Source organism: Aethalodelphis obliquidens, unplaced genomic scaffold (genome assembly GCF_003676395.1).
Source record: "Aethalodelphis obliquidens isolate GAN/ISIS:26980383/991018 unplaced genomic scaffold, ASM367639v1 scaffold89, whole genome shotgun sequence".
NCBI lineage: Eukaryota > Metazoa > Chordata > Mammalia > Artiodactyla > Delphinidae > Aethalodelphis > Aethalodelphis obliquidens.
Window position 1 is genome coordinate 2,858,659 of NW_020838033.1, and position 9,010 is coordinate 2,867,668.

Below are 9,010 nucleotides of genomic sequence, written 5' to 3' on the forward strand. Positions count from 1 at the left end.
CGTTGGAGGAGAGGAAGGGAGAGGGTATCCCCTGAGCCCCTGGACCCTCTCCCCCAGCCCACAGGAGCTAGCACCACAGACCTGCGCCTGAGTGGCGGGGGGCAGGCTCGGAGCCTGGCTGAGCCCCAGTCTTAGGAGGGAGGGAAGACGGTGCGAGGGGGTGGGATGTCTCTTCCGCCTGGTAGATTAGTGACTCTGAGACAGGAGAGGGCCTGTCACCGGGCCCATAAATAAAGCAGCTGAGTCTCTCCCTCCATCTGTGTTTATCTGTCTGGCCTCGGAGTTTCCGGGACAGGAGATGTCTCAGCACCCCCAGCATCAAACGCCAGGCGTGGAGGGGAGGGGGGCAGCCTCCTGCCTCTGCTCTCTACCTCTGTTTCTGCTTCCTCAGTCCCTTCCTCTCAGCCCCTCTCTCTTTAGCCTGGTCACTGACTGAGACCAGGGGGAAGGAGCAGGGAGAATGGTCTGGGTCTCTGCCAGACAGCTCTGCCATCCATCCCCACTGGTGCTGACCCTTCATGGACTCCAGAGAAGGTGCCCTGAGGCCCTGAGGGAGGTGAAGGGCAAGACTCAACAGGCTGCTGAGAGACATGAATGTGCAAGGTCCTCCCCAGGAGAGGGAGGCAGGCCTGCTCCTTAGGATGGCGAGGGACCGGGAGGGGACCAGCAAGCAGAGAGCGGCCCTGAGGAGAAGACCCTGCATCTCCCCTCCAGCTCCAGCTGACTCTTCCTCTCAACACCCTCCTCCCCTCTTTCTGCCTCCCTGGGGCCTCGAAACTTCAGGCTGTTCTTAGAATCCAAAACATACCACCAGGGCTTTTAAAATTGTAGTCCCCAGACCACTTGCACGAACATCACTGGGAAAGGGAGGGAGAGATCCTTGTCTAAACGCACAGTCCTGGGACCTCATAGACTTACTAAATCCAGAGGGGCGTGGGACCTTTTGTTTTAATGAGCATCCCAGGTGATGCTGGTGTAATTCAAGCTTGAGAACACCTGCTTGTGCTATATGAGGGCAAGTTCTCTTCTCCACCACACCCTCAGGGCCCAGCTCAGTGCCTGGGACATAGTAAGTGTTCAATAAACACCCGTTGAGTGAATGCATGTCTAGACAGTGACTACTCTTTCTTTCACTCCAGTTTTCTTCCCTGGCCTCTCCAACAATCCCAAATCCACAGGGAGGGGGAGTTCCAAGTTCCTGCTTTCTGCTCAGGTGGTAATACATCAGCCAGACCCTCCCCCCACCCCACCCCAGTGTCACAGGTCTTTAAATAGAATACGTCTGCATTCACCACTGGCATCCACAGAAACACTCTAATGGCAGGGATTTTAGGCTCATGGGCAGGTTGGTGGGGAGCACACACTGGGGCAGGTGAGACCCCTCAGAGTCTACATGGGGGACCATCTCTGTCACCCAACAACAGGGAGTGATGGTGGGGTTTGGGGCTCCTGTGCCGAGGACAAGGAGTGGCAGGAGGCAGAGAAGGGGAAACTCACAGAGATGGAAAAGTATAGAAACTGTGTGAAAGAAGAGCCACAGCTGGATGAGGTCTAAGGAAGAGGAGAGCACACCTGTTGCACAACTCAGGTCAGTGGCCCCTGGAATTTTCCAAAGGCCCAGGCATCCCAGCCAGAAACACATGAGTAAGTCACTTATCTCTAAGGCTCAGTTTCTCTGAATTGCAAATTACCATCTCTGGAAAGAAAGGAGAGGCTCTTTCAGATGTGGAGTCCTCTCCTTGGCCATCCAGTGTTGCTGCCTCTTTGTATTTTGTTTGCATTGTGTTTGCATTAATTTCATTGGGCTGGACCAATATATGCAGTATACAAATTAATATCAAGTGGCGGGGTTCCAACGTAAGGAGTCTCTCTGAGGTGAAGACAGAGAAGATGTGGATGAGAGACGCTCAGGAAGATGCCTGCAGCTCCAGTGGCACCCCCAGGCTTACTCTGACAGCCTTTCCAGCTCTGGAGTAGAGAGAGCGGTCTAGGACTTTAGGAGCCCTGGCACTGCAGGCCCCAGGAAGCCTAGGAGGGGAGTGAGCAAGGGATCCAAGCATTCTGGGGGTGGCGAGGGCAGCTCTGATGAGCAGGGTTCTCAGGCCCCCCAGGGCAGCCGAGAGCCTGGGAGCCAGCCCTAGGAATGTACTAACATGGCAGATGGCAAATACTTGCCCTGAGGCCCTAGAGAGGGATGAGGGAGACAGGAGGCTGGAAGAGGGGGAGGAGGCAGGTGCCAGGCCAGAGTTTCTTGAGGAAGGAAGAGGCAGAATGACTCCCGGGCAGGAGAGGCAGCTGGCAAAATCAGCCACCCTGGCCATGGCAGAGGGTTGAAGGAGAAGTTGAGAAATCAGCCAGTGAAGACCTGGGAGAGGCAGGCTGTCTGGGTCCCTCCTCCCCTGAGAATGGCTCCTCCTGAAACAGGCTTGGGGCAAGTTGGGGAGGCAGAATCCTCAACCCCAGGGAAAAGTCCTAATCTGATGGTAGAGACACAGTTCCACCCTGATGGGGGCCTCTGTCCCCAGGACACAGCCCAGGTCCTTGGGAAGGCCCTAGTCCAGTGGAAGAGACACAGTCCTTGCCTGCAGCCTGCGGTGGAGGGTGGAGGCACAAGGGGATATTACACACATCCGCAAAATTACCTAAGAGTTCTTTCAGCAACAATAACAACAAAGCCAAACTTAGGGGACAAGCAGAGCCTTTCACAGATGGTGGGAACCCCAACATAAGGGAGCAATCAGTTCAGCAGGGTTAATCACAGCAGGCTCCCTGAAGTGGATTTTGAGTGAGATTTTGACGATAGAGGAAGACAGGGGTTAGGGGTTCACTCTCCGTTGACCTGGAGCAGGGAAGGGTGAGAGCTGGTGGGGATGAAGAGGGGGACAGTGGTCTCAAAGGCCCCTGAGCAGCAGCATTGGATGGCCCTGGTACCAGAAGAGGACTCCACGTCTGGAAGAGCATTTTGCCAGAGCTGGTCATTTGACATTCAGGGGAACCGAGCCTTAGGAGGAGAAGTGACTTGAACAAGATGACCCAGCCAGTTAGGGGCAGAGCTGAGACCAGAGACCAGATCTTAGGGCTCCTAGTCCGCACTCTTTCCCCTCCCCCAGTAAGCACGCTGATAACCTAGGGCTATTGTCAGAAGGTTCCAGGAGCCCTGCCACCCTCCAGGTGGGCTGTTAGTACAGGGGAGAGGACCCGAATCTCTTAAGGCCTCTTTTTCCCCATCTGTACTTTGGGCCCTTTCATCTAGAGAGGGGAAAGTCCTTTGCAGGAAGGTCCTAAATGAATCCAAGGTAGTAACAGGATTTCTAACAGTTTTCCTGTAGCTAACGTGGGTGGATGGAAAGAGAGAGGGAGGCCAGCAGACGCCGGGGCACCCCCTCACCCCCCACCCCCACCCCCACCCCCCTCCCTCCCCCCCCCCACCCCCCACCCCCCTCACCCCCCACCCCCACCCCCACCCCCGCTGATCAGGCATACCGCACTTCTTCCAAAAGGGCCTGATCCAAGATTTTTGAGGGGAAAAAAAAAGAAGACAAATTTGCATTTGATTTGCATATCGATTGTGTGAATTCCAGGCCTGGCCATGTGCTCTGGAATCTCCCTGGCTCCTGCTCCCTCCTCTGTGGTTTTCCCCACCTGCCTGAGAGCCTCCCGGTTGCCAGTTGTGTGGCCACAGCTGGAGAACAGGGGTGGAGGGTGGGGTTCAGGTGGTGGCCACTGGCTTCCTCAGGACCGACGAAGAGCCTCCCATGGCCCAGCCCTGCCCCGGCCCTCCTGCCTCGCTCCCTGGGTGCCCAGGAAGCCTCCTGGAGGCCTTGTGGGAGGCTCTGGGCTGGCTGATCGATGGCTGTAATCATGCTGAGGGCCTCCTACAGCTCTGCCTTTCCGAACGGGGACCCCCACTGAGGGTAACCCAGCGGGAGTCCCTGGGGCCCCCCTGCCCGCGGGGGCCGGCGAGAGCAGAGTCTGCACCCTTAGCCTCCACGCCCTCGGCGAGGCCCGGTGCTCAGCAGCAGTGGGCCGGCGAAGGGCTGTCCCCTCCCACTGGAGCCAAATAATTGCGTCCTGCTTTGTTGTGTGGTGTCTGGGGCCCGGGGCCTCTCATTTGTGGGGACGTGCTGTGGCGAGAGCCTCCCAGCGTAATTACCCTCCTCCCCATCGCCGCCGCCGCCGCCACTGAACCTCCTGCGTCCGCTGGGCCTTACTCACCCCCGCTGGCCTGCAGCTCCCCCCGCGGCCCAGACGCGGGGAACTCCCCTCCCCGGTCCCCAACTGTCCTTTCCCGGCAAACAACCTCTCGGCCTCCCCGCTTCCTCACCCCTCGCCGCCCCCAAGCCGGGTGGGGAGGAGAAGTCCCGGCCGGTCGCGGTCTGTCTCCAGGACAGGGACCTGAAAGGATATTTCTGGTCTGAACAAATCCTCCACCACTGTCCCTGCCCGGGAACCTGACCCAGACCCGGGCCCTGGGCACGCGCCTCCCCTTGCGCAACATCTGGACAGGAGTTGCACCTGTCCAGACTCGCTCCCAGTTAGGGTTGGAGCTACCTGCGACCCTGATACCTGGGAGAAAACACTCCACTCTAGCTTCTTCTTCTTTCCCCCACTCCACCCTTTTTCCATTTCTCAACCACCTGTTTACCTACTTGCTGTAAGGAAAAGGAAGAAAACAGAGAGAGAGATGGAGGGAGAGAGGGCCTGAGACACACCCACAGACAAAGAAAGAAACAGATTCCAGCAAAGAAACAGACACAGAGGGGCCACAGAGAAGGATACACAGAGAGCCAGAGGCACACAGAGACAAAAGGATGGAGAAGTGGAGAGGCCTTCACTTAAATGGTGACAAAAGAAGAAATAGAAAGAACAAATATAATTAGAAAAGGCAAGCCTCTTGTTTCTTGTTGTATTTTTTTAAACATCTTTATTGGAGTATAATTGCTTTACAATGGTGGGTTAGTTTCTGCTTTATAACAAAGTGAATCAGTTATACATATACATATGTTCCCATATCTCTTCCCTCTTGCGTCTCCCTCCCTCCCACCCTCTCTTGTTGTATTTTATTAAATCTTAGGTAACTCTTGGAGAATAGACCATTGAAGTTGAATGAAGGCTGGACGTGGAGGATGGAGGGAGGTAGTGAGAGACACTGGGATGGGCCAAGACTCTTTTTTTTTTTTAATTGAAGTATTTTGACTTACAACATCATATTAGTTTCAGGTGTACAACATAGCAACTCAACATTTTTATAGATTATACTCCAATTAAAGTCACCAGAAAATAATGTGTATACTTCCCCATGCTGTACAAAGACTCTTAAATTATGAAGAGACAGTCGCATATCACAAAGGTTTGCACACAGGAGGTGTGCCATGAATCATAACTGATGGCAGATGACCCCTCTCTTCTGAGGCCCAGACAACTGAAAATTTAAATGGCAGAAATAGGGATGTAGGATGGACTTCCGGAGGAGGGACTTTCCAAGCATAAGAACCATTCGTCATCCAACAAATATTTATAGAGCTCCTACTATGTGCCAGACACTGTTCTGGGTGTTTCTGATACAATTAGTGAATAAAATGAAAATCCTTGGGAAGACTTGAGAAGGTCATGGACTCTGCCTGCTGGAAGGAAGTTCAGAAAGTACAAATCCCTCTTCTCAGTGTGTTTTAGGGGAGCTACTTAGAGAGGATGAGTTCAGGGAGTGCTGGGATTTGCCAGAAAACTAGGGAAGGTGAGCTTGAGGCTCCAGGTTATGGAGACCATCGAACCAGTGTAGACCAGGTCTCCCCACTGAGTTCGGAGGCAGGAAAGAGTGGGTTCCTCCTGAGGTCACACAGCGCAGGCAGAGTTTCACTATCTGGTATGGCTGTGGGTTCTGGGGTACCAGCTGAGAAACCAAAAACATTTATTCCAACCAGATAGGCAGTATCAGGAGGAAGAACCGTCACTGTGTTCATGCATTTCCCTCCTGGTCCCTCCAAGCACTTCTTACCACCTCAGTTATCAGGAAGTTGTCTGGAAGGTCCAACTCAAACCCCTCTCCCTCAGTGGCAGTGGAAGAAAGCAATGCCTCCTACCCTTTTCCAGGGGGAGGAAGGACAAAGAAGCAAGGATGTCATTTGATGAGGTAGAGACCAAAGGCTCTTTCACAAACACCCCTCCACCTCTCCCCAGCTACTTCTTTTAGGCCCTGAAGTAGAGGAAGAAGATGAAAGGGACAGAGCTGACTTGGGGTGGTAGGCAGAAGGTGGGAGCTGACTGGGAATGGATTTCAGGAGCAGATAGAGGGAGTGGGGCAGAGGAGAGTAGAGATTCCGGCAATCTCATCGGTTCCTTGGGCATCAAAGCATCCATTGGCTTTCAGCAAAGTAGAACTGGTTAGTGTGTTAGTGTGAGTATTGGTGGTGGCGGCAGCAGGAAAGGGGTGCAGGAAAGGGGTGCAGGATCCTCCACCAACGTGCTCAGTCTGTAGAGCTTCAATCCATCCCCCTTCTTATCCACACACACAAATACAGTCAAGAAATTCTCCAGGAATCTGGCCCCACTTGGTCTTCATTCTGGAGTGACCCCTGTGATCTTCCAGCTGAGGAAAGAGACAGATATGAGAGCCCCTTCAAGGAATCATAAAGCAAAGTTTTGGCTTGACATGTAAAAATATTTTAATGTAAACATTTATTGAGCTATGAGATGCATATAGAAAGGGGCCGTAAGTATATGACATAAGTAAATCACAAATTAAAAAATGAAGTGAACGTTCACCAAGTGAACATACTTGGGTAACCAGCACGCAGCTCCAGGAACAGAACATGACCACCACCCCAAAGCCCTCGCTGTGTCCCCTCCAGTTACTACCCCACCCAAGAGTAACAGAATATTCTGACCTCAAAGAGCATATACCGTTTTTCTGCGGATTTTCCACCTTCATATAAATGCAGTTGTGTACTGTGTACTCTTTTGTATACGGCCTGTTTCACCCCACATGTTTGTGAGATTCATCCTTTGCTTGAGTTTGAACCTGTCTGTGAGGGGTGGGATGGGATGTATCAGAGATTATCCCCTTTAGGTCTCAAACTCAGGCTCCCCTGAGATCCCTTTCAGCACCTCCAGGTCCCAAACAGGATGAACACTCTGGGAGACCTTGTCCTCTCGGGGCTTCTATCCAGGATGGGATCTGGGAACTGCTGGTCCCCCACCACACCCCTCCAAAGGGACTCAGAAGAAGTCCCTGACCTGGGTGGGGTTAATTAGACAGCGATTTGAGATCTCAGGATGAAAGGACTGCCTAGAGCCATTGTCCTTGGCCTGCTGTCCAGCTTGGTGGGGCAGGGGAAGAAGTACTCTATCCCCTCAGGCCCCAGGGATGGGGCATCAGCCTATTGGGATTGGCATCGCCAGGTTCTGGAGGATTCTTGGTTCTGAGAAGCTCCTGCCCAAAGAGGCAGGGAGCCCAGGGCCGAGAGACTGGGGAGTGGGGAGTCAAGGGCCCACGCCCCTGGGGTCTGCCTCCCTGCCTCCTGGGTAGCGCCCAGACAGCCCGACTCTGGTGCCGTGTGTGGTTTCAGGATAAGCTGCCGATGCCACCCAGAGCGCCCTGCTGACAGACAAGGATCTCGCCCGCTTTCAAAGACGCCCTTTCATCTGCCAGGGCTAATTACACCTGCAGAGTGGAGAGGGCAGTGGAGCCAGCCCCCTCCCTCCTCCCCCGTGCCAGCGCCCAAGCCCCCTGCCTCAGGAACCCTTCTCCTCCCTCCTTTCTGCCTGCTCTAAAGCTCCAGCAGCAGCTTCAGCACCTGCCTATTATGGCTCCTCTAGTGACAAGTGGCCCTGTCTCCTGGGAGGGAAGACCCGTGAGAGCAGCGGGCTGGAGGGTGGGCCTGTGTGTGTACACGAAGACTGGGGCTTGAGGGGTCTGGGTGGCATTAGGAGGGTTGCTGAATGGCTCTAGAGAGTAGGTGAGGGCCTGAGAGCATGAAAGTTCAAGTTCCCGATGGGGACAGTTTAATGGTGACCATGAGCACCTAGGCTCTGAGTCAAGCAGCTCCGGGTTAGAGTCTGTGTTCCATTACTTTACCAGCTGCATGACTGTGCTCTGACTTATTTGAGCCTCAGTTTTCTCTCCTGTAAAATGGGGCTATTAAAACCTACCTCATGATGGTTGTGAAGCCCTGAGCCTTTAGCAGGGGTGCATCTGAGCATGGGAAAGATGTCACTTTAGGTGGGAAGGCTCTTTGGACTCCCAAGACTGGATAAAAGTCCCCATAGTACTTGGTGCTTACTCCCCTGCCGCCCTTAACACACTGCTTTGCAACAATCTGTTTATTGGTCCGAGTCTCCTATCACCTTGTGAACAAATTCCTCGGGCGCCATCTTGGATCTGCCTCCAGCCCAGTGCCCAGAACAGAGCAGGTGCTCACTATAGGATCTGCCAGTGCGGGATGGAGGTACATGAGTGCGGGGCTCCTCTGGAGTGAGGGTCGCTGTGTCAGCAAGAGAGTGTATCTGACTGCTGCAGGTAACAGTCACATAGTGAGGGGGGTCCGTGTGTGGGCTCGTGCACGAGTGGTCGCTGTGGGCAGGCGGGGAGTGGAGTGACTCCACAGCATCTTTCTGCGTTTGAGTCCGAATGAGCCTCTCAGTGGTGATGACCTATGAGGGTGATGACCTATGAGCCTCTCAGTGGTGACTCCGCAGCATCTTTCTGCGTTTGAGTCTGAATGAGCCTCTCAGTGGTGGATGAGTGAAGGGGTGTGTGCATGTGTGTGTATGTGTGTCATGGCAGAGGATCTATGTGATTGCATGTGAAAGTGTGCAGGAGGAGATGTATCCATCTATGTCTGGGCGCGTGGGGATGGCAGGGGTCACGTGCAAGTCTGGCTGCACCTGAGAGTCTGTGAGGGCTTCCAGTGGTGGGGAGGTCTTTAGAGAAGCAGATAAGGTCCCCAACTAGGGGGGCTTCTGGGTAAGAGCCCACTCCTTCCCCAGAGTGGGGTAAATGGGAGGCTGCCAC